Source organism: Grampus griseus (genome assembly GCF_964374135.1).
Source record: "Grampus griseus genome assembly, chromosome: 1".
NCBI lineage: Eukaryota > Metazoa > Chordata > Mammalia > Artiodactyla > Delphinidae > Grampus > Grampus griseus.
This window is the reverse complement of record NC_139017.1, coordinates 5,038,150-5,063,077: the sequence shown is the minus strand read 5'-3', so window position 1 is coordinate 5,063,077 and position 24,928 is coordinate 5,038,150. Positions and strand designations below refer to the sequence as shown.

The 24,928-nt window shown below is 43.2% G+C and overlaps 1 protein-coding gene across 1 annotated transcript in view; it reads left to right on the top strand.

Moving 5' to 3' along the window:
* Positions 1–24,928, top strand: part of CRB1 (crumbs cell polarity complex component 1) — a gene marked incomplete at its 5' end in the record, with an annotated part of 267,244 nt that overhangs the window by 241,748 nt on the left and 568 nt on the right. The window lies entirely within an intron of this gene.

Genomic DNA, 24,928 nt, shown 5'->3' with positions numbered 1-24,928 from the left:
CTGAATATTAATCCCTTATTAGAAAGAGAGTTGGCAAGTATTTTCTTGGAAATTTCATAGGTTGTCTTTTCACTCTGTTGTTTGTCTCCTTTGCTGTGCAGAAGTTTTTAAGTTTGATGTCGCTCTACTTGTCTATTTTTGCTTTTGTTGCCTGTGCTTTGGGCATTGTGTTCATGAAATCATCGCCGAATCCTATGTCAGGGGTTTTCTCCCCTATGTTTTATTCTAAGAGTTTTACAGTTTCAGGTCTTATGTTTAGGTCTTTAATCCACTTTGAGTTCGATTTTTGTGTTTGGTGTAAGATAGAGTCTAATATCAGTTTTCTGCACATGGATTTCTGGTTTTCCCAGCACCATTTGTTGAGAAGAGACCATCCTTTCCCTGTAATGTATTCTTGGCACCTTTGTCAAAGATCAGCTGACTATAGATCCAAGGGTGTATTTCTGGGCCCTCCATTCTGTTCCATTGGTCTATATGCCTGTCTTTATTCTAGTACCATACTATTTTGATTACTTTGTAGTATATTTTGAAATCAAAACTTGTGAGGCCTCCAGGTTTCTTTTTTCTAAAAATTGTTTTGGCTACTCAGGGCCCTTTGAGATTCTGTATAAATGTTAGCTTTTTTTTTTTTTTCTGAAAAAAATGTCATTGGGAATTTAATAGGAATAATATTGAATATGTAGATAGCTTTAAGTGATATGGACATTTAAACAATATTAATTCTTCCAATCCATGAACACAGGATGTCTTCTCATTAACTTGTGTCGTCTTTCATTTATTTCATTAATATTTTATCATTTTCAGTGTACAAGTCTTTCAGCTCCTTGCTTAAGTTTATTCCTAAGTGAATTATACTTTTGGTGCTATTATACATAGGGTTGTTTTAATAATTTCCTTTTCTAATTAGTTGTTCATTGTTAGTGTATGGAAATTCAACTGATTTTTGTGTGTTGATTTTGTATCCTCCAACTTTGCTCATTTTGTTTATTAGTTTTACAAGCTATTTGTGGAGTTTTTACAGTTTTCTACATATAAGATGTCATCTACAAACAGACAAGTTTTAGGTATTTCCAATTTGGAAGACTTTTATATCTTTTTCTTGTCTAATTGCTCTAGCTCAGACTTCCATTACCATGCTGAATAGAAGTGGCGAGAGTGGGAATTCTTGCCTTTTTCCAGATTTTAGAGGGAACGCTTTCAGTTTTTCACCATTGAGTATGTGGTCTTTTCATTTATGGACTTTATTGTGTTGAGGTAATTTTCTTCTATTCCTAGTTTTTTGAGTGTTTTTATCATAAAATGGTATTGAGATTTGTCAAATGCTTTTTCTGCATGACTTGAGATGATCATGTGATTTTTCTCCCTTTATTCTGTTAATGTGGTGTATGACACTGATTAATTTCATATGTCAAACCATCCTTGCATCCCTGGGATAAATCTAACTTGATCATGGTGTACAATCCTTTTCATATGTTGTTGGATTTGGTTTATTAGTATTTTGTTGTGGTTTTTGCACTGACGTTTAGCAAGGATATTGGCCTGTAGTTTTCTTTTCTTGTGGTGTCTTTGTCAGGCTTTGGTATTGGGGTCATGTTGATCTTATAAAATGATTTTGGATATGTTCCCTCCTCTCCACTTTTTTGGAAAAGTTTGAGAAGAAATGGAGTCAATTCTTTTCTTTATTTTTATATTTTAAATTTTTAAATAATAATAATTATTTTTTTTGGCCGCACTGCACGGCATGTGGGATATTTGTTCCCTGACCAGGGATCGAACCCGCACCCCCTGCACTGCATGCATGGAGTCTTAACCATTGGACTGCCAGGGGGGTCTGGAGTTAATTCTTTTTTAAATGTTTGGTAGGACTTACTAGTGAAACCATCTGGTCCTGTGGTCTTCTTTGGTGGGAGGTTAAAAATTGTCACATTTTCGGGCTTCGCTGGTGGCGCAGTGGTTGAGAGTCCACCTGCCGATGCAGGGGACCCGGGTTCGTGCCCCAGCCCGGGAAGATCCCACATGCCGCGGAGCGGCTGGGCCCGTGAGCCATGGCCGCTGAGCCTGCGCATCTGGAGCCTCTGCTCCGCAACGGGAGAGGCCACAACAGTGAGAGGCCCGCGTACTGCAAAAAAAAAAAAAAATTGTCACATTTTCTACTACTTACATTAATAACTCCAGTTTCTCCCCCTCATAATCACGCTGAGAGGCATTATTATCTTTATTTAAAGATAAATAGAGACTTAAAGAGGTTACCTGAATTGCTCAAGGCCAAATATATAGGAAACATCAGAGCTTGGGTTCATCAGAGTCTTCCATTTCTCATGCTAAAGAAAGATTTGAGATTACCAATTAGGAAGGGGATGTAGTGATAATTAGCAGGAGTTCCTTTGTTATTGTGGTCCAAATTGGCAAAAATAAAAAATGTTAGCCATCATCAAGAATGGTTTTGAAAACCAAACAGGAACTTCTTTCCAATTCAACCCTGAAACTTTGGTGCCTATGACTGTTTGCGACACCTCTAGAAGGAAAAGGGAGGTGACTGTGTAATAGAAGACAGGGGATTTGAGGAGTGGGCAGATGGGTCTAACAACAAAATTCCTCTTTATTCTGGCTAAATGAAGAGTCTGAACATTCATGTAAATGAATAGATGGCCTGATTGAGGGAACCTGTTCAGAAAGTCCCAGATTTTCAGGGTGGGAACCATTCATTGAAACACAGTAAATCTAGCAAGTGATAGGAAATTCTTCTTTATCCTAATAAACTTAAACAAAATTCATTAAATTAAGAGAGCAAAGCAGAAAAGAAAAATAGACTCGGCAGGGACTTGGGGTTGTTTGTGGATGACAGGGTCATGCACGGTTTCTGAGAGGATTAGGGTTGTGTTTGATCCAGAAGGCTGATGTCAAGGGTGACGCCAACCGGCCCACATCCTCGGGCTCCTGATGGGAACAGAGCACTGGCCAAGGGCACAGCATCTTTCTCTGGACAGCAGTCTCTCTGGGCTCTCAATTTGACTTTCAGGAAATAGGCACCCAGAATGACATTCTCTTCAAATCACAGTTTTAAAAAGCCCCGTCACTTTTCAGTGAGTTTCCGCTAATTAGCATTGAGGAAGGAGTAAATATAGCACTAACACAGGAAAAGGTTCTTAAATGTTATTTTGATGTATCTCAATCACTGAAATCAGGTCTGATTCAGTTCACTAATCTGTTTTCCTTTCATCTTTTCACACATTATTAAGATTTCTGCTTCACCAACTATAATTAATTCTCTTCATTTCTTAATGTGAGGTCATCGCCACCGGCTTCACAGAAATCATGTAACATAGAGTTTCACCTTCAGAACACATTTCTTCATGTCAGAACACATTTCTTCATGTGTCCAAAGTAGAACGGAAACCAGCGATAGGGAGCAGGGCTCCTGGATTGCAGGCGTAAGTGAATTAATTGGTTGGTGTTAAACCACAGACAGCAGAGGGAAATAAGCAGGTTGAAGTCTGCCGCTGAGTTGACTAGCTAACCAAATCATACAGCTTTTTAGCTACCTGTCAAATCAGTTCTCATCATTAAAAAAAAAAAAAAAAAAACTCCCTGAAGTGATCCTTGCCTTTTGCTACAATATTGGACTTTGTGGAAACTGATTTCTAAACTCAGCTATTTACCCATTCATCCACCATTATCAAGGGTCTGCTATAAACAAGGCTCTGAGCCAAGCTTGGTGAGAAACTAAAATAGACGCAAAAGACACGCTCCTGCTCTGAAGCGCTTGGACTAAGGGAACTGGGTGACTTCCACGTATAGCTCCACCCACACAGTTCTCCAATTCTGTAAACCATGGAGATATTTGAAGTGAAAGTAATGTCGTGTGTTGGTTATGACACGGATGACTGTACTACTTATTGTTCAACTGGAATACTTTGAGAGGGAAAGGAAGCACTATTCATAATTACATTGGCACAACAGCCTGAACTGACATTGTTCTAGGAAAACCGAGACACATCCTAGTTATTCCCCCCGGAGAAGCATCATCTCTACCTGACACACTTCCATTCTCTTCAGAATGTCACTGAAGTCGATCACAGATCATTTTAGAAATCAGATGACCACATTACAAACCAATTAACTTCCCAGAATGACTCAAAGTGAATAATGAAGTTGATTGCATCTTGTTATCATTTTCTTGAGTTATTCCGCTTGCTTTTTACTCAAGAAAAACTTTTGGCATTGGTTCCATCTATTAAAAACAGAGTTGTGATCAATAAAACTGAAGACTACTATCATGCAAGTGAATATCATGATGTCGTCTAGTTCAACATAACATGAATTTAGTTTCTCCTAATTTTTCTTTTCAAAAATGGAGTGTGTAAATTCTCATACAGTATGGATTTTCTTCTCGACTGACTTATACTGGCTTTAGGAAAGGAGGCTGCAGCTCACTGAATCCACTGCTAATCTTTTTTGGGAGAGCCAAAAACTAGGCACACTCTGGGAGATTTCATATGTGAACAAATTTAAATATCAAGATACCTGACTTGAAATTCGTACTTGTTTTAACTTTATTTTTCCTTGACACTTTTGTGACTCATAATGTATATTTATGGGTTATATGTATATTATTTTCCCAACCTTGATAAAAATAGAAAAATTCTTTCCTTCTAAAAAGGCATAAGGATCATGGCTATTATCTTCTTCTCACATTGTAATGACTGGACCACAGATTATTTCACGTGGGATGGAAATCTATTGGAGACTAACTGTATAGAGGAAGAAAGCACCGTATTAAATATAACTCCTCCAAAAACAAACAGGCTATTTGCAAAGAAATATATTTGATCATTTGGAAAGCATATTCATGATTGTTTCATTGTCTACCTGACTTTAATTTAGTTGCACATCAATCTCTGAATAATATTACTCCCACCCACTTCCCCTAACATTTTTTGATAATCCTATGCTGATAGCAAGACTATGTTATAAAGGAAATTTGAGGTACCCGTATATTTGTTATTCAAAGTGGCAAAGCACATATTAATTTCTGATGAATGAATGAAATCACTCTGGTTGATACCTAAAACTCAGGAAAACATCTGTTTTAAAGCGAGTATCTTCCCTCAAATTTTTCAATAGCCAACTTGATGTCATGTATAGTAGATAATAAATATTAACTAACCAATATAATGAATGAAGTGTTTTTGAGGTGAGTTCAAAGTGGCAGTTTCTAACTTTGAGAACCGTTTGTGTGTATGTGTGTGTATTCAGCCTGTCCCATAGTTATTAAAATTAAGATGAAACTGATAGTGCATATATTAAGTACAGAAAGTTGGCCCATTTTCCCCGCCAAATTCTCAGAACGAAAAAGGCAAGGCTTGGTCTTTAGTAACCCCTTTGGTGATGGTAGTGTCTTGAGGATAAGTGATCTACATTCTCCATTAGGGGAACGTTACTTCCATCCAAGAAACAAATGCTCAGAAACCCTATTATTCAGTTGAAGTGAAATTTGATATAAATTGGCTCTTTCCTGAACCATTTCCCAGAGGAAGCTTAGATTCATAAAGATGTGGGCTCTCACCTCTAACATAGTCACATGGACACCCAAGGACGCTCTCAGAGCAGCCCTCCGGGATATATTTAATTTGACTTCCTCTTTGCTTTTAGGAAAGCATTCCATTATAGCAGAATGGATAGGGCCCCTAAAAATCTTAGTAATTCAGGAGAGGAGTGTAAGTTTTCTTCTCTTCAAAGATGAATATGTTGAATTGTTAAAATCCATGTCCTTTTAATTCACCTCCTCTAAAACCAGTAGGAACTGACCGCTGTTGCAACTTTGAAAAAAGACATTTTAAAGAATCTGTTGCTCTTTGCTCTGTGAGCTTTGAATTCTCATTTCATCCTTCTTTGCCTGGTCAAGTATATATGTGCTCAGAACTTGCCAGTGAAGGCTTCCTTTCTCTTCTCCCTCCCCGTCAGGGCTGGGAGTGCCTTCACGCTCCCACACCATCCCAAACACACCTCCACCGTAACATTTAATGGTAACAAGGCTAATAAAGTTTAATAACCGTAGAGCTTACTCTGAGCCAGCCACTGTGCTAAGGGCATCTCACACATTATCTTAATTATTTGTCACAAAAATGCCGAGACTTAGGTGGTATTATCTTCCCATTTTACTGATGAGAACACAAAGTCAGAGGTTAAGCATGCCTTTCCCAAGCAGATCCAGTTCAGAAGGTGTAGCACCAAGCATCCAGGCTCTGGGTCGTGTGCCCCACTTACCCAGGAGCAATGGTGCAGATGCTCCTCGAGGCTGTGAGCTTCAGGAAGGCGGTTTAACTTTGAAACCTCAGTGCCTGTCAATCCTGCCTGGCAGAGCAGGTGCTTCAGTACTTACTGAAGGGATAAATAGATGGACGAATGAATGATTTGTGGTATGGGGTTTACACAGAGGTGGGGAGGGCAGGGAGAGTTACGCATGGAAGATAATTGACCCAGGTCTTAGCATGAGCAGGAATTTTCTTAACAAAACAAAAACTCATGTTTTCCTGACATGATTTTTGGTTTTGTTTGATTGTTTGTTACCAAAGGGCTAATTAAATTGGTTTTCACAGAAGAAATTAAGTCACAAATAAAGTTGTGTGCCTGCTAGCAAAGAGAGCTCAGGATCCCAAGTTCTCGTTCGTGTGTAAGGGCCATGCTGCGTTTATGATTACCCACTGCCTAGATGATCATGAATTCTTCTTTGTATAACTGCATCTGCCTCTCAAGGGTTTGAGAAAGGAAAGCTGGAGAAGAGCCATCAGAGCCATAAACTTCCTTCGGGATCAACGGAAAGAGGCTTTAAAGACCTAAGACAGGGAGGGAGATTTATGGCACTGATCCCAAAAGACGATAAACATCGGACTGACTGTTGAAGAGCCCTACGCAACGAGAGAGGGAAAGATGCCGAAGAAATTCAGGTGGTGCCAGGAGAAAAGGAGGACCTGGGAAGGAGCTAGAGTTCTTCCCAAGTAGAAAGGGCCCTACGGCTGCCACACATGCCCGGGGACGTGGATGAAATGCCCATATTTGCCCCGAGAACACCATTAGCAAGACCAAAGCTTATCATTTTTCACAATTTGTCTGGTCAGACAAGCCTCACAAAGAAATGCCCAAATGTTCTACCCTTTTCGAATTCAGCTGCACCTGAGGGTTTGAGCCGTCCACTCCCTCCTCCTCATTGCCAACTTATCCTCCCTCTGAGCCACCTTCTTCTGCAGTAACTGCTCCCGTGAGATGAGCTGACATTCTGGGCCTCTCAGCAGGAAATCCAAAGTTTTGTCCTTGCACACGTCCCGCGACGACGCAGGGAACTGTCGAGTCAGTGCCGTCGCCTGCCCCCGAGAGTCAAAGAAGTAACCACCGCATCCACGCGTGCATTTCTACAACCTGTCTGACAGTGGGCTGGACACAGGGCGCGAGGAAGGAGGGCAGGGAATCAGGGAAATAGAATCTGTAATCCCTGCTCTAAGAATTTCAAGAAAACAACAATCTAGTTTCAGAGGAAAAAGAGAAACTACAAGACATATTGAAAACAGCCCCTGATTTATGTTACTGAGTAAAAGCACAGTATGAATTCACAGAAGTCTGGTCACTATGAGCTATTCCAAGAGGGGGAGTTTTCATGGAGGTTATGGGAATTAAAAGAGGCCATAAAATACGAGAAAGATTATTTGGAGGACAGAAAACGGGAGAGCATTCAAGAGAGAAGGAAGGTCACAAGAAAAGATGCGATTGTGGGAACAAAGTTTGGATGATGTGAAGTACACAGAGTGACCAGGCCTGACTAGGACAGATGAAGGATGCTGGGAAGTGATGGGATGTAAAATCAGATAAATTCAAGCTAGGGCAAGATTATGGATCCAAGCTCCTGTTGAAATCCGGCCCGAGAAGGAAGAGTCATTTCCTAATAACATGATTTAGGCCTCTCCGTGCTTTCCTCTAAATTATTACCAATAGGTTGTGATTATCTGTGGGCTGCCACTCACTTTGATTAGAAAGATTACCTTCCACCAAAAATGGTAGCACCTTTCTTTAATGATGGTTTTATTTGACTGATGAAAACGCCTCAATGATATTCTCAGTCTTATTCTTTCCTATTAGAACTCAAACTAATACAAACTGTTCCTTGTTTCAGATATTCTATTTTTTTTTTAAATAATGCTGTTCAGGCAGGAAGTTTTGTTGAATAGGTTTGGTGGGGTGGGGGGCTGTTTTTTCACTAGCTTATTAAAGGCACATATTCTTTAACTTAATTTTTGATTTCTACCAATTAAAATTTCCTCTAGGCATCGTTTTGTTAACTACGATTGGCTTTAAGCATCTTTTTTAAACTTCACTTGTATCTTTCTAAAGTTCTTATTCATTAATTGAGGATTTTCAGGCCCATGATGCTCTCCCTTTTCTTCCCAAAGGACCAAAGGCATGTTTTGGTCTGAGGAGATTCAGATTGTCTCCCTTCCCTAAAAATTGAGCAAATTCCCTGGATCAGCACCATGAAGAAAAGATTCTTTGAGGCTATAGACTAATGCTGCTATCATTCATCATCTTAAAGTACATAAAATTAATAAATACATTTAGTCACTTTTTAAAAATATCCCAATTGTGCAAATCCTTATAAAATGTACCCTAGACCAAGCAGGAGGTGGTTGAAGCATTTCTGTGGTTAGTGCCATCTATTTTCAGAGCTAAGGAAGCCAGAAGTTTCTGAAAGTGGACCATCAACTGCCCAAGAAGAGTCACCAGCCCAGGAAACCCCACTGGCTCAGGGACCAGGTGACCAGGGCCCCCTGGTGTCTCTTCCTACGGGAGCTGGGCCTTCTCTGATGTAGAGCTGTCCTGATGATCAAAAGTGCCCAACGTGTAGTATCTCATTTAATCTTAACATCAGTAGGAATGTTGTTGCCACTTTACAGATGCCAAAACTAAGGCCCAAACGAGTTAAGTGATTTACTCAGACTCATCACTGATTTTCCTCCAAAATACAATCTTGGGTTTCTGTTTCCTAAATTATAAAACACAACACTTGGAGATTGTTTTTAAGCAGACTGCCCTACCCAAATATTTCAGAAATGTTAGCATTTCTTAATTGTAAAATGGGTGTTTGAAATAGGTACCATTATATATAGTTTAAAGAAATGCAAGTGTTTCATGAGACAAACTGCATCCAGGGAACTCTGGAATGTTTTGAAGAACATTTCCAGGGAGAAAATGAAAAAATGGAAATGGAAGATAGATTGTAAAATCTCCTCTGTGGCTCTCATGGAATCCAGTACCTATTTATTTTTACCAATTAAGTCCTGTGAATGCTAAAGATATTCACAGCTGGCAGTATGTACGTTATCCTAATTTGCAGCTTCTTGAGGGTAAAGGTCATGTGTGTTTGAACTGGGATAACTCCGTTGCCACTTAAATTACCAAAATAAATGCTCTTGAATTACAGAAACCAATATAAGCATCTCAGTTTAATATTGTATTTGCAGAACCCTAAGTGATGACTTTGAGCTTCCCACTCACCTTGTGGGGTGAGCTCAAGAGGTACAGGTTCTGAGTAATTGCATATAATTTGTCTTCTGCCCTGAGACAGAAATGGTGGCGTGCTTGGCAGGATTCCCACCACGGCGGTGGAGGCGGGTTGGGACTATAACGTGCACCTTTGTACAGAGGCATTCTGGGATGTAAAGAGCCTGGGAGGCATTGTGAGAGTCACGAAGGTGATGTGCATTTGCAAAGGGCAAAGCATTTGAGTGGCTCCCTGATCAACTAAAATATTCTGGGAGGGAGGAGTAGGCTGTGTCCCGCTTATTAACTCACATGGCACTGTTAGCTAGAGCAGATTTGACAAGGACACCATCCTTGGCCCAATTCCCTTTTAAGGTATTTGTTCACTGATTTACTCATTCCAGTGGTCACAGATTGCAGTTACAATGACAGGCTCCTGCTGAGTTCTCTGAGTTCAAAGTGAGGCCCAGGTGGGCCTTGACACGCAGATCTGCCAGGTCTTCCTCTCTACCTGACAAGTAAACCAAGTATCACCTGGATAGATCAGGAGCTGCTCGTCATCTATGTCAAGTTTGCTTTTGCATTTGTTTTACAATGCTATCTAATTTGTCAATTCAGTCAAAAATAACTCGAGCACCTACAATGTGTCATGAACTCTGAAGTTGACAGGAGAGAAGAAGATGCTATATTCTGTTTGAGTGCAGCTTTCTAAATATAGAAAAGTTTGGATCTTGAAATCACACAATAAGACAGACACATGGCATGTAATGAACTGTAGGAGTCCACGGCCGAGAATACGCCAATTAGAATTTTTGCTACACAGTTCAAAGCGTGTTCTTTTTTGGGGGGTGGGGTGGGGGGGCTATACGCGGGCCTCTCACTGTGTGGCCTCTTCCATTGCGGAGCACAGGCTCCGGACGCACAGGCTTAGCGGCCATGGCTCACAGGCCCAGCCGCTCCGCGGCATGTGGGATCCTCCCGGACCGGGGCACGAACCCGTGTCCCCTGCATCGGCAGGCGGACTCTCATCCACTGCGCCACCAGGGAAGCCCCAAAGCATGTTCTTATAAATAAAAGTAGGTAGACTTTATAACATTTTGTACACAGGTAATGCTGCCTTCCTTGATTTTGTACATGGTAGTGTAGGATAACATTTTTGCGCCAGACTTTATGGGTAGTCATGTGCCATTGCAGTGGGACAGCTTAAGTGCATTTTAGGGACTCCTGTATCACCATCCTCATCAACCGGCATTTACTGAACGCAGGAACTATAAATCATACTTATATACTTTATATAGAGTAAAATATGCATGCGTGTTTTCACATAAACAATGTTGAGTCCACTTTTTTAAATCTACAAGAAAATAGGAGCTCCTATATAACGGTTTTGAAATTAGTGTCTCAAAAGGAGTATAAAAACAACCCTGTCATTCTTCCAAGCTCATGGAAACCTTAAATCCTTTGGCAGTGGGTGAAATGTAAAAGGCCTTCTTAGTTTGCCCCTGAGTGTTCCCCAGTGTCCTAAAAGCATTATAGACTTCTTCATCCAGGAGGAAGCAAAAGAACTTTGGGGAACCAGGTATAAATGGTGCTTTGGGGAATCAGGTATAAATGCTATAGCTTCCAGAAGGATTAGCTCCTTTTACTTGGAAATTAGCAAATGGATGTACAATTTTTAATTATAAATTTTAAACTTTCCATCAAAGTCAAATTGTGCTGATGTTAGTCAAACCTAATCTAGGCATTGATTCAAGAACCTGCTGATGGAGTAAAAAATACATGGAAACTTGTTAACAAGAAGTTCAATTTTCTACATCTCAGCAAATCATGCCAGAGTGTCATGTAATCTGCTGAGCTCAGGCAGCCCAGAGCCAGGGAAGATCTCTTTCTTTCCTTCACCATTAATATTTACAGTTGGAAGCACTATGTGGCTGCAATCTCAGTGCTGCACCTACAAAGGGAGTTGTTGGCTTGATACCTTGTTTTCTGACACTGAGAAGCGAGGAAACAGCTACCTTCTTAATCATCGCCTGATAACATTGTGTTGAAACTGGAGGGTAGCACAGGGCTGTTTTATACAAGCAACAACCCTGGGAGATTTTCTGCATTGTTTCCTTGTTTTATTTCTTGATAGACATGCTGGGGTGTTAAAAGCATGGGACTGAAAGTTGTGAATTCTGGGTCCTTTTCTTTGTTCTCCCCCTGAATTTTTCAGGGTCTATGCAGGCACAGTATATAGAGACAGCTTACCTCCCAGACAGCCACTGTGTGCTGGGCACCTTCCTAGAACTCACAAACAAAATCCTTCCACCTCTCAGTCTACTTTGTTGGAGTCTATTCTGACATGCAAAGTCCCAAAAAATTAAACCAACACCGACAAGCAGGGAAACGCAGCTGGTTATATAAGTGCTGTCCATAGCAAGAGACCTGAAGTGTAAAATAACTATTATTACTCATCTCTCAGTGTGTAAATATGTCGAATAAGGGTAACTTAGTTGAAATTCAGGGTAGATTTGGGGTTACAGCTATATAGTGCTCTACCTAGGATGCATCTGTGCATAACTGAACAAGCCCTGACCATTTGGGTACCGGATCTGCTGCTTAAGTAATTTGTTACTTGGGACAAATTGCTTAAAAGATCTTTTAATTAAGGGCAATGATCTCTGTATCATTAGACTAGTGTGAAGATTAAAATGAGGTGACTTGTCAGATGCCAGGGAAAGATTAAGTCCTCAGGTTTTAATTACTTTTCCTTTTTCCCCTATGTACCACCTTTTAGTTCCAAAGTGTTTTACAGCTGATCTCATTGTAGAATATCGAAAAGATGAATGGCCTGGGTAGAATGTACAAATAACCAAAGACCTAGTTGCCACCTTGTAGTAGAAACACTAGATTTATTCTAGGTTCCTGAGACCAGGGGAAGAGGCCTAAAAAACGGTAGTAAAGACATTTTAATAAAAGAGAACAATGAAACCATTGGGTAGAGGGCCAACCTCTAAGAACTTCTAAGGATAAAAATGCCTCTTAATATGGAGGCGATTCCTCCCCAGGTCCGCCGCGCAGAGGAGTGGTTGGCTGAGGTGAGCCACGTTGTAACTCTCTTTCTCTTCTCAGAGCCGTAGCTATCCCTTGTGTCGTTAAATCAGAGCAGATGGCTTCCTTTGACACCCCGCGCTGTCAGTGGAATGTAAATGCTTCTCCTCACAACACTGAGAGTCCTGAGGCTGTGTGTTTAATCTGTGCTGTGCGAGCAGAGTGACCCTGAAAAGAACATGAGTGCAGAGCACGTTTGGAGAATTGGCAGCCATCCTCGTAAACAGAATCGGGGAGGATTCTGCAAGCCTGGTGACTAATCTTGGTTTTCTTCCCGAGGCTCTTAGCACAGCCATATCCCTGAGGACAAGTCGTCTAAATGGTGGTGGAATAGAAAAGTTATAGACCCAAGGGAAATACTTTATAAAGGTGGGAGAGCAGTGTTATTCTGGGGTCTGGGAAAAGAAGCAACAAAACTGAAGAGGCTTAGTTTATAGCTTGAATTCTCAGTTCTCAGTCTCTTTGGGAGTTTAGAAAACAAAATTTCCACATGTTTCAAATTATTTAAGTTAGTAAAGGGAATATTCTTTAGGCAATTACTCCAAACTTCAGGAAAAAAAAAGAATGTAAATAATTAAAATTTCAGTATGACACAGAATATGAGAAAATGCAGCAATCAGCAAAGTTTATCCGGAGAAAAGCCTTATATTTTGGAATATTAATGACAAATTATAGAACTAAAACACAATTTAACATGTTAGCTAGGTTATCTCATTCCTTCTTAAAAAGGTCTCTGAACTGGATAGGAAACAGAATCTGATCTTCTTCTTATTAAAACAGTCACTAGAAATTAGTCAGTGGCAAAAGGAGAAGATTCGTCCTTTGAGCCCTTTGTAGGGAAGGAAGAGAACTTCTCAGGCAAGAATCTCCTAAACCGTTATTTCAAAAGGCAATGCAGACACGTTGTATATCATAATTACTGTGTACATACACCTAGAGCTCCAAAAGTGTAAAATAACCAGCACAGCTATATTGTCTGGTCTCATTTTATAATAGGCTGTCAAAGTCTATGCTACTTGAATACATAGAGATAGGGCAACTGTAGTTCAGCAGGATTTTTAGACTGAGTTAAATGCTGTTAGACTTTATTTTTGTCCCCCCAAGAAGGAAGGCTGTACATCCTCAATACCACTGTAAATAGATCTTTACCCCCAGTTGCATTTTGGGACATTTAGGTGGACTATTATCAAAATCAGACATAAGGTTTTTGTGTTTGTGTTTTGTTTTGTTTTAATCCTGCCATAGACTTTTACCAAATGGCTTATTTGGAATTTGAAAGCCTGACTTCTGAAAGAACTCCTTAGTTCTAAAACTAAATACTACTTTAATCAATCTTCCCAATATGAAGGTTTCTATCTTTGCTGGTGGTAAGGTACCCTGGTGTTCTAAGTGGTGACAAGCTCATAGATTTTTAGGAATGTTCACTTTGGATCCGACCAACCTCAGCATGGCAGGCTCCTTCCCCGTTTAGACGTAGCAAGTCTCAAAACGATTCGGAAGGGAGAGAGCTGCACTGTGAAAGGATTCCAGTTAAAGCACGCAGTGCTGCTTTCATCTTCCACGAGGCAGACTTTGAAACTGAAAATCTGATAATTTGATGTAAACCAACAATGACAACAGAAATAGCTACTTCTGAGATTTTTTTAAGAGAAGGTACAGGGTATAGACATTCATCCATGAAACACTGGAAGCAAGGGTTTTCATTTCTATTGTTGCTTTGTAAAACAAGAATAGAGTAAATGGCACAATAGATTATATAAACAACGACTTCAATGACAAGCTGTCAAAGTTAAGGTAATATATTTCACATGGGTGACTTGATGCCACACTTTATCACCTGCACGAGGGGAAACCAATTTGAGTCTGGTCAATAAAATACAACCTCCAGAGCTGGGCCTGGGGCACAGCTGACATCATGCGGCAGAGCCTGGTGACTTGGCACTCACTTCTGCTGGGACCCAGCAGGCGCTGGCACGGCTGCCATGTGGGGGAGGTCAGACATTTAAGCTCGATTTGGTTAATAAACATGGACGCAGGTATGTCAGGAGAGAGGATGCCGTTGATCTTCATGCTCTGCTAATTTAATGCAGGTCTGAGGTATCAGTGGAACTAGTTATTCAAAAGCTGGATTTACTGCAGTCTCACAACTGTTGAAAATTAAACTACATGTGCTGCAAGTTAGGGGTTACTGGAGTATCTCATTATAGAGGCTGTTTTTTTCAGAGGCTGGAATCTTTGCTGAATTACTGAGGGACCTATTTGAATGTAGACTTGGACCAAATAATTTTCTGATAAGTTGGCCATAAATCCTCAGTAAAACAAGCTTGGTGTTCTCAGCATATCTGTTAGCGTTTTTGATCATTTGTATGGCTTTCCTTTTGCTGGTCAAATTATCCTTATATGCCCCTAAAGCCCCCCTGATGTGGATTAAGCCAACACAAACCAATAGACCTTCATTCTGGCAACTGGTTCTGATTTGGGGGCAATAAATACAATGACACAGGCTAGATTACCTTTGCCAAAAGGACATGTGATAAGCCATAAGGATGTTGGGGATTTGGCATTCTTTCTCCTGCTTAATGTGAGAATGAATTAATAGCAGCTTTTCACCGACTGAAGAAAGTTGGTAAGAAGAAAGAATTCCAAGTGAGGAAAGGGCCAAGGTACAGCCTTTAGGTCAGGAAGGACAATGCCAGGAGATGGTGAGGAAGTCCACGGATGCCCACTGTGTGCCTGGCACTGCGTTAGGCTCCAGCAGGAGGGTTAGGGCCAAATGTGTGAGGAAACTGGCATGTGATGTGATCCATGAATGTCTCAGTGTCTAGATGGGAGATAAAACCATCGATGGGAACAAGATTTACTAGGCAATAAAAGTATAGCAGGGAGAGAAATCAGCAAGACCCAGAGTAGCAGAAGAACAAACAGATAGTGAAGAAGCAAGATCCACAAATTGGGGGCTTAGAGGAATTATTTTCACGGTAACATCATTTTTAAAAGTATTACTTTTCTAACTTTTTTGGAAAAAAAAATGAAAGCTAAAGAAAATCAGAAAAAAAAATAGTGCAGTGAACACATATCCTTCATCCAGTTTCAACAGTTTTTTAATATTTTGCTCCCTTTCTTACCTCTATATACATACTTTTTTTGCTCTAGCTTTAGAAAGTAGGTTGCAGACGTTGTAACACTTTACCACTAAATATTTCAGCGTCTCCGAAGAAAGAGGACTCCCTTCTACAACCATATACCAGTATGGCATTTAAGAAATTTACCATCTCATATACTATCCATGTTCAGATTTCTCTAATTGTCCCAAAATTGTCCTTTAGATTTTTGTTTTTGATCAAGGATACAATCAATTGCATTTAGTTGTTAGTTGTCATGTCATTTTAGTATGATTTAATCTCAAAAGTCCCCCTGCCTTTTTAACTTGTTTGCTGGATATTCTCTTGCTTTTGAAATGTTGTATAAAATCAATTGATATACTTATCAATCACCTTCTGAAATCTATAGACCATGTCAGAGAATGGGTATAAAGAAATTTAAATCTTTCTGTGTCCTCCAAAACCCAGGTTAGTAGAGGACTCCTGGCCTATGAGGCTGATAGGTTTCTTATAAGAGGTGTAGGTCAGATGTGCTAGGAAAGAACCTGCAGAGAATATCTATGAAACTGCGCGTGCGATTCTGTCCTCTGCTTCGCTGAGGGAGAGGAGAGAAGCTTCCTGGAAGGGAACCTGTTGTGGTTACTGCCCAGGTTGGGTGAACGCTTTCCTGACACATGGGCTGCTGCTTCTCCGCGTGGGTCTCTGCAGAAGCAAGAAGCACTTCCCTCCACCGGCCTCCCAGGCAAGCAGGAAAGGCCCAGGCACGCTTCTCCTCTCTCCCGCTGGATCGTGGTGTTTCCTTCTGCCTTCAACACGCTTCCTCACCTCCTTCTTCCAGCAGCTCCCTTTAAGAAAACTGGAGCATGTCATGAAGTCCACCTTCTCGCCTTTCTTTCCTTCATAATCGCCTCTAACCCGTCGCCTGAACTGTGGCGGTTTGCGTAGCCGCCCGGCCCGGGACTATCACTCCACGGTGAACTCTCTGAAGGCGATGCCTATGCCTTTGGATCGCGTGTGTCCAGGACCCAGGGAGCTGCCTGCCACGGTGACGGCGTTCACTGACGATGCGTGAGTGAATGAGCGCATGAACAAATGGGTGGACCATGTCCCCACCAATAAACTCCCGGCAGTAGAGAAGTCTCCCGACGACTGAAAAAAGAATCGAATCAAGGCGTTCAACAGAGCCACGAGCACTACCAGTGGGTGAGTCAATAACAATTGATCGGCCACTCTGTGCAAAGCACTGCACTTGGTCGTGTCGGAAAGTTCCAGAGGAAGCAGATACTCATCCGTACAATCCTGAGGGGCGGGGTGGAGGGTGGCCTAACCCCTGATGAACAGGGCAGCACGTTCAACTGCACGGGACAGTTCACGCCGGACAGGCCGGGCCGCAGCTCTTCTAAACGGGGCTGAGCCCTGGGCTTCCGGGAATGAGATGCTGGGAGGAGAGCCCGCGGGGTGCCCGGGGGGACTGCAAAGGGCAGCTAAGCCCCAGGGTGTTCAACCTGGAGGAGCGGCATGGGCGGGGGAGGGGCGGAGGAGGCTGGTTCCTGCTCGAGAAGGGCGGGTAAGGACAGTCGCTTTGCAGACGTGCAGGGCGTAGCTGATGCTGACCTTCACAGGGAAATGGGGGCAAAGTCAAAACGAGCCTTGACTTAAAACTCAGCAGGTTAGGCTTGACACGGTTAGGACTGATGCGGATAGCATCCGTGGGCTTCCCAGCCAGGTAAGCAAGCTCTTTTTTTTTTTTTCTGTAGGGCTGGCTGGCTGGGGTAGATCCTGGGGCAAGAAAGGATGGCTATAGGACCGTTTAACCAGCCACGTAAGAGACAGTTACTGTCTTAACCAGGTTGCGACCCTGAGAATGAACAAGAGAGCAACCCGAGCGGAAGGGCAGGGGACTGCGTTCTGAGTGGATCCCAGTGTAAAATAATGAAGATGGAAAGGGCGTCCGATTGACAAACACAAGTGTGTGCAGCTCACAGTGTGGTGTGCACTACACAGCCCGAGTCTTCAGCTGGCGACCACTGTTTTCTGGAATGCAGAGAGAAAAAGAAGGAAAGGAAGTATGACTGTCTACCCAGGTTTTCTGAGACCAAAATGGGCCATGATAATGTCCAGGGGGTCACCTAGCGGAGACAAAAAGAATGTTTCACACATAGAAAATGGTATTTAAAAAAAAAAATGATCTCTCGCATCTCCTGCTTGTGTCACCTGATGACATTCCCATCTGGGCTCTGGTGTAGGAGAAGGTGAAAGCAGACTGTTTGTGGCGGATTCCACAGAAAGGAATAGTAGCCAAGTTATATAATAATAGTAGCCCCCTTCACTCTTTGATCACGTGGTTTCTGATCTGCCGCACCCCCCGCTCCCCCCCCCCCCCCCGCCCAGTGTCTGCCCGCAGCCCCTCCGAGGCGCCCTGACCCTTCAGCGGAGTTAGAGAGCGGCTGTCTCTCCTCTTGTGGGTCACAGGCTGAGGGTGTCCTCCTGCAGGAATCCCTGGGGAGAAGCTCTGTGCATGAAGATGAGAGCTCGCCATGTGCTGCTGGGCAAGCCTTCTGCCCAGTAGCGATCACCGCGGGGTCCCTGGGGCACGGATGCCGGTCCAGGGGCTGGGAGGCAGAGGATGGAGCTGCACCTTGATGGAACTTCTGCCTTGGGAGGGGAGGGACTTCCCCCGTGAACTGTTAGGTGTCCCAGGGCGTGACGTGCTGGAGAGAGATGAAGCTGATTACAGTTAAAGAGGGCAATCAGGCAAGGCCTCCCTGAAAAGGTGACAGGATGTGATAATCCCTACCTGGAATTTAAACGTTTCTGTGCGTACAACATCTGGTAACCCCCCTGACCCAGGGTCAGCAGAAAGGGCAGCAATTATCTTCAAACAATGAATTTACCAAAACATAATGAAATCTGAGTTTGGGCTGCTGGGATTTGGTTCTTGTATGAGGCAAAGAGTGAATTTTTATTCATAAGACCTGGTCTTCCAAGGAGAACAATTATATCACTTACACCACCTGCTTAAGGAGAGAGAATAGGAAAGCCGTGTCTCCAAACTTCTAGCTACATCTATGCTTCTGCTGAAAATGTGGCGTCCTGAGTAGGAAAGAGCTTGTGAGACATCGGGGCAAGAATTCCAGACCCAACACTAGATAGGTGGGGTTGGGAACTGCCGGGCTCACCACTGTATTCTAGCTCCCACTGTGCTCACACAGAGGGCGTGTTCAAGAACCACTTGCTGAATGCAGGAATAACTGTGTCCCTTCATGACCAGTGTCACAGCACCCCTCAAATCTCAGAATAATGGTGCTCTTCCCCTAAAAGCCCACACACGTCATGCGTGGGCTGGTGGTCAGTTGTGAAAGAAGCGATGCTTTCAACTAGGGCTGCAACCCCAAACGTGCAGCCTTGTGCTGGACCAGCTCCTTTTCTGATTTGTCTCCTGTGTACCAAATTTCCAGTAGCGATTCCAACGTCTTCGGTGGGGCCTGATGTGGAAATCGCATTAAAAGGTTCCCAGGACAGCACCCCTCCGGGAGTGGGGGTGGTGCCCGGAACCACCTCGTGTCCCCGGGTTTCTCCATCACCAGGCTGTCAAGACGGTCCCCAATTAGTAGAGTTGTAAGGAACTGTAATTACTTGGTGAGAGTTGGTTGAAAGACTATGTCGGCTTCCTTTGAGAGCCTGTGTGTCTTCTGGGAGAGGCAGAGCAGCGGATGAAGAGATGGGAGCACCAAGGAGAAAATGCTACTCGGCTTGCAGTTCAGACGCCCCCCTGGTCCCTGCAGCCGTCAGCTGCCTGGAGAGGGCTCCGTGGCTGCCATGCTTCCCAGTCCTGAGCATTTTACAAGGTGGCAGGAGCATCTGCTGGGTGGTCCCCTCCCTGTGCCAGGATGCTGCCCAAGGCCCCGCTTTCAGCTTCTCAGTACCCTGTTTCCCCCCTTATAACTGTAAAGGGGATAGTGTATTTATGGTTGAAAATTGGCTGCTGCAGCAATATTCATTTTAAAAACAGAGTTCTGGCACATATTCAATATTACTATGGAAACGGCTGTTCCTAGCAATTCACTAATAAGAGATAGTTCAAGGACCCAGGTCTGTGTGGGAGTTTTCTACCATCCACCAAATTGAAGACCTACTTGTTACAATAGTGATTCACAAGAACTGCTTGCTCTCTCTCTCTCTCTCTCTCTCATCTATCTCTTCTTTATTTTTAATTTGAAGGATGAGAGTCAAAGAGATGTCCTCATTTCACTTTAGATACACAGATGGAAGGTAAATATTATAACCAGCTTTGTAAAAACACAACATCTTTAAAGTATTTTTCCCATTAATCACTAACGCTCATAATAGTACATAACGTACTATTATGTACTTGTGTAACACTACACACACACACACACATTTCAGAAACTCACATATTGAAGCTGGAATATAACCTGTAATCAACTAGCACATCCAAACATTCTAACTTCTTGTCTTCAACTGTCTCCACATATTTCCACACAACGGACATATAAACTGAATTCTAAGAAGGATTTGGGGAATTCACTCCACCCTAGTGTTTTTCAGGAGCCAGTTTTTAACTCCCAACATTTCTGCTTTTTTCAACTACAAACGTACTTCTGCTGATTTTACAAAATCCGACGTGAGAAAAATATGCCCCTAAGGGGGAAACCATGGCCTCAGTCCTAGAATTTCCTCACCTCAAGTCAAAGCTTTAACGTCTTCACCTCCTTTCACCTGGAAATAGGAGGTCAAGTTTCCTAAGATATCCTGTTTTTCCAGGCTCCTTCCAATGTGCTTATTATTTTCACGTTTTTCCAAATTGGCCCTAAATATTATGACAGGCGGATCCTCGTGCTGAGGACAGAGATAGTCTCATTACTTTTCCTTTCCAGACAAGCCAGCTCGTTCCGTGTTTTCAAAATCAGATGAACTGACCAGCAGTCAGCTAGTGAGGGGCTGTGGGCCCTGACGGCCAGATGGCCCAGGCCCCTGCCAGCTCCAGGTCAGTGGCTGCCCCTCTCGGCTCCCAGGCTGGGCTCTGAGTCCCGACTTGTTGCCAGAGTGGGTGGCATCTGGTGGGTGTCCTGACGCCCAAGCAGGACCGGGGAAATCAGCCGGGGAAGGGTCATCCCTCTGAAGAGTGCTAAACAGGAGCGGCCACAAGGACTGACTTCCCTTCTGAGCCTGCCCCTCAGAGAAGCTCCACACACCTGGATACTCCACGTCTCAGAGCAAGCCTAGGACACAGGAACTGTCACTCCCGCTTTACAGGTGGGCAAACAGCAGAGATAAGTGTAGGACACCAGTGGCAAAACTGGATTCAAACCCATTTCCGTCTGTTTCCAGTCTCCCCCAGGGGAATCACAGCATAGAATTCCTCTTCTGGAGTTTAAGGGAAAAAAGCTAATGTGCATTTCCAGCGTGTTCTAGCCTAGGCTCAGGTGAGAAGGTTCAAAATAAGTTTTGGCAGTTTCCCCTGAGAATGCCAGCGTGCATCCTTGCCTTGGGTCACATTTGGCCACAACCAGTCAATGTTTCAGAATGAATCTTCCATGGAGGAAAAAAAATGAAGCACCTATTTATTTCATTCTGCAGATGGGGAGTTCCAAGTCACCACAGTTTAATGTGATCATGTATAAAATGTACATTTAAACGAGATGTTAACGATACGAATTGCAGCATAAGCCATCTGAAAAGTAATTTTACATGAAATTTTAATGAATTTGGGGTCTATCTTTTCTGAAAAAGGTTATTCAAAAGTGCAGCATTAGCAGCACAACCCATCCATACAGGCCTGGCCTTAAACTCACGCTGTTTTTCAGGACGGTCCACACCTGGCGGCCTTGTCAGTTCCTGTGTCCCAGCAGTTTCAGTTATCAAAGGATCCATTCCAGGGCTGTGTATTTTAAGCCCAGTTGAAGAATAGCAGAGCAAAAAAGGCCTTTCAGCCAGGGGAATTCAAAAGCAAAGGGCCCTCCAGAGGCGATTTCAAACTGACTCCCTCAGCTCCCCACCAAAGCCGAGTGACGCGCCCTATCTGATATCGCTAGGCCAGCCATTTCATCCAAAACTTTATCTGAAGCTCGGAATTGCCGTGTTAGGTTTGTAGGTTGGCTCCCGGGTTGTATCCCGAGGCACTGAGGGAGTTCTACGTCATCTTTCAGAATTGAATGAAGTCAGCGAGGTGATACATCACATCTTCACGGTTGCTCACATTCTCCCGTGCTGGGAACTTACTCTGGGACATTCTCTTTGGCTTTTGCATGTGTTGTGTCTCCTGACTCCCATCCCTGGGAGTAGATGCTAGGATCTGGTGTTACAGGTGATCAAACCCAGTGTCTTGCAGGGACTGGCTGAGGCCCGCCACTCAGCACACAGCCGGTAGAGGCAGGGGGTTTCTCTCAGGTCTGGAGCTGGCCCTTCCATTCTCTCCACATTGCTGAGAGCAGTGGAGCCTCTACAGACAAGAGCCTTGGTTCCCCGCAGGTCCCGAGATAAGTGAAGCGGATCAGTCCTCTGGTTCTGCCAGAAGTGGGGTCCCAACGAGAACTCAGCGCCTACACCTGCCATGTCCCCTCCCTCTCCAGCTGCAGGGTGGCAGGGGCGAGGGTCTGGGCGGCATTAGCTTTCCCCGTGCAATCATTCTCAGCCCAAATGAGAAGACGCCGGAGAAGTTTAGAAAACAGAGGCAAACCAAGTGATCCGTCTCCTCTCTGTGTGGGTGTGGACCCTCCCAACTCACCCACCCAGCAGAACAACCATTGACTCCCAAAGATGACACAGTTTACTGGACAGATTAAGGAGAATTCAGCATCTAGGAACAAGAGGGTTAGACAATCTAGAGGTCCCCAGATAACACCAAGGGGTCCATCTGCCTGCTGAGACCCAGGCTCTTGAGCTTTCAAGGCCAGGTCTATGGCTGTATTCATCTGTCCCAGCCCACAGTTATTCCTACAGATAAAGGATGTCATTGCCACACAGTGTGGCCGGAGAACCTGCCCTCTAGTTGAGGTAAACAATTTTTCTCAAGAACGAGTGAATTCTATGAAACTCTATATGCTTTTTCTCCAATAACTGGAAAAGTTGCTGTGACCCAGAATTTTAGACAATAATGTGGAGAGTAGCAGCGCACACCTGAATGTTGCCCAGGAACCTGACGCTAGCTTTTCCCAGCCTAAAGGCAGTCTTCCCATGCACGCCTGTTTCTGCTCCTGTGTATCTTTTTTTTTTTTTTTTTTAATTGACTAATTTAATCCTCACATCCACGGTGACATTGGTACTTTTCTTTTTAATTAATTTATTTATTTTTGCTGTGTTGGGTCTTTGTTTCTGTGCGAGGGCTTTCTCTAGTTGTGGCAAGCGGGGGCCACTCTTCATCGCGGTGCGCGGGCCTCTCACTATCGCGGCCTCTCTTGTTGCGGAGCACAGGCTCCAGACGCACAGGCTCAGTAGTTGTGGCTCATGGGCCTAGTTGCCCCGCGGCATGTGGGATCCTCCCAGACCAGGGCTCGAACCTGTGTCCCCTGCATTAGCAGGCAGATTCTCAACCACTGCGCCACCAGGGAAGCCCCTGCTCCCGTGTATCTTATCCCAGCTAATGAGACCCCAGCCAACAGGGTCACCTCCTGTGGTGACCATTCTTGTCTTCCCTCCGCTCCCCCCAGCCTCGCTCACACAGTCTGCCGTGGACTGGCTCCACCTCCCAAGTCTCTCTCCACCTTTTCCTCTTCGAGTCTCACTCCACTGGCAAACTTAGACCTAGGTCATCTCACCACGACTAATACAATAAACTCCTATTTCCTCCCCCTCCAGCCCCACCGTCACTTTCCACCCACCCTCCATCCTGTTACCAGAGCCAAGTTTTAATGAAACACAGACTTGATCATATCATGCTCTCACTTAAACACCTTCACTGGCTCCCACTGACCTCAGGACCAAGTCTGAATTTTAGTGTGGCCTTCAGATTGCTTGTCCAGATTCATCTACCTTGTAGTTCTGTCTCTCACCAACTTTTAAAATCCTTTTCCCACTCAAATGTACACATTTGTGGACAATACATTTCGTCACGCCGGATTTCCTACTGTTTCCCCAAACTCTAAGGACTTTTATATACTCTTGCCCTTTTGATTTCAAATTGTTTCATCCAAGTAGAATTTCCCGCTCGAACTATTTGAATGTTCATTTATCCTTCAAAAGGTAATCACATGCCACATTCCAATATTACTCTACCTACACCCCTGTGCAGTTCATTTATGACATTATCATAACGTGTTTATAATGTATGATTATCTGTGTATATGTGTGTGCGTGTCTGAGCTCCAGATTTCAGACTTTGACTTACCTTCTATTTTTATCTCCTAGTTCAGTTCAGTGTTTGTAGCAGATAGTCAATAAGCATTGTTGAATGAATGAGGAAACTAATGAAGCACATTCAAACAAGGCTCATAGTGAGTAAACCCAAGACAATATTATGAAGAGATACAGTATTAAAGGATTATATTAATTATATAATGGCTAAATCAAAGCACAGTGAACAACAAAAGCAAAGTAAAAACACAAAGGAAAACAAAGGTGTTTAAAATTCCCTAGGATGTTAAACTAACAAAGATTACATTTATAACAGTAGCTTGGTTAGGTAACAGGGAATGGGTCCTAGAGAAAGCTAAATGAGAAGGTAAACTAATTTACTTCTGCTTTTACTTACCCTGACAGAAATATTTCTTTGAAAACCTGTTAAAAATTCAAATAGCAACTGTGTCCTGTCTTTAATATTTCTATGCAACTAAATCAGTTTCATTTTACCCATTGCTAAAAAAGTGCTTGGCAAACACATTGGAATCAACATTAGGCAAACCACTCTGTCCAAGGCACACCCCTGAGAGTCCAGGACCCAGCTACTCCATGTGGGGCTCTGCCTGCAGTTTTCTGTTCCCAGGTTTGGTTCCATGTGGCGCACGTGTGTTTTCACAACCATTCAATTGTCACATCGAATCCAAGTCAGAGTGATGACTGTGGAAACCAGCTCATTGCAGCCCAGCCTATGTCTCAAGATCTTTCCCATGAGACCCAACTAATTTAATTTTCTTCCTTTCCCGAGAAAGGCTGTAAAACAACAATTTTTTTTCAGTGCAAAATCAGAACTTTTTGCAAGGGAGTCGAAGGACTGTGAGCCATACATCTCTATAGATGCAGAACTATTT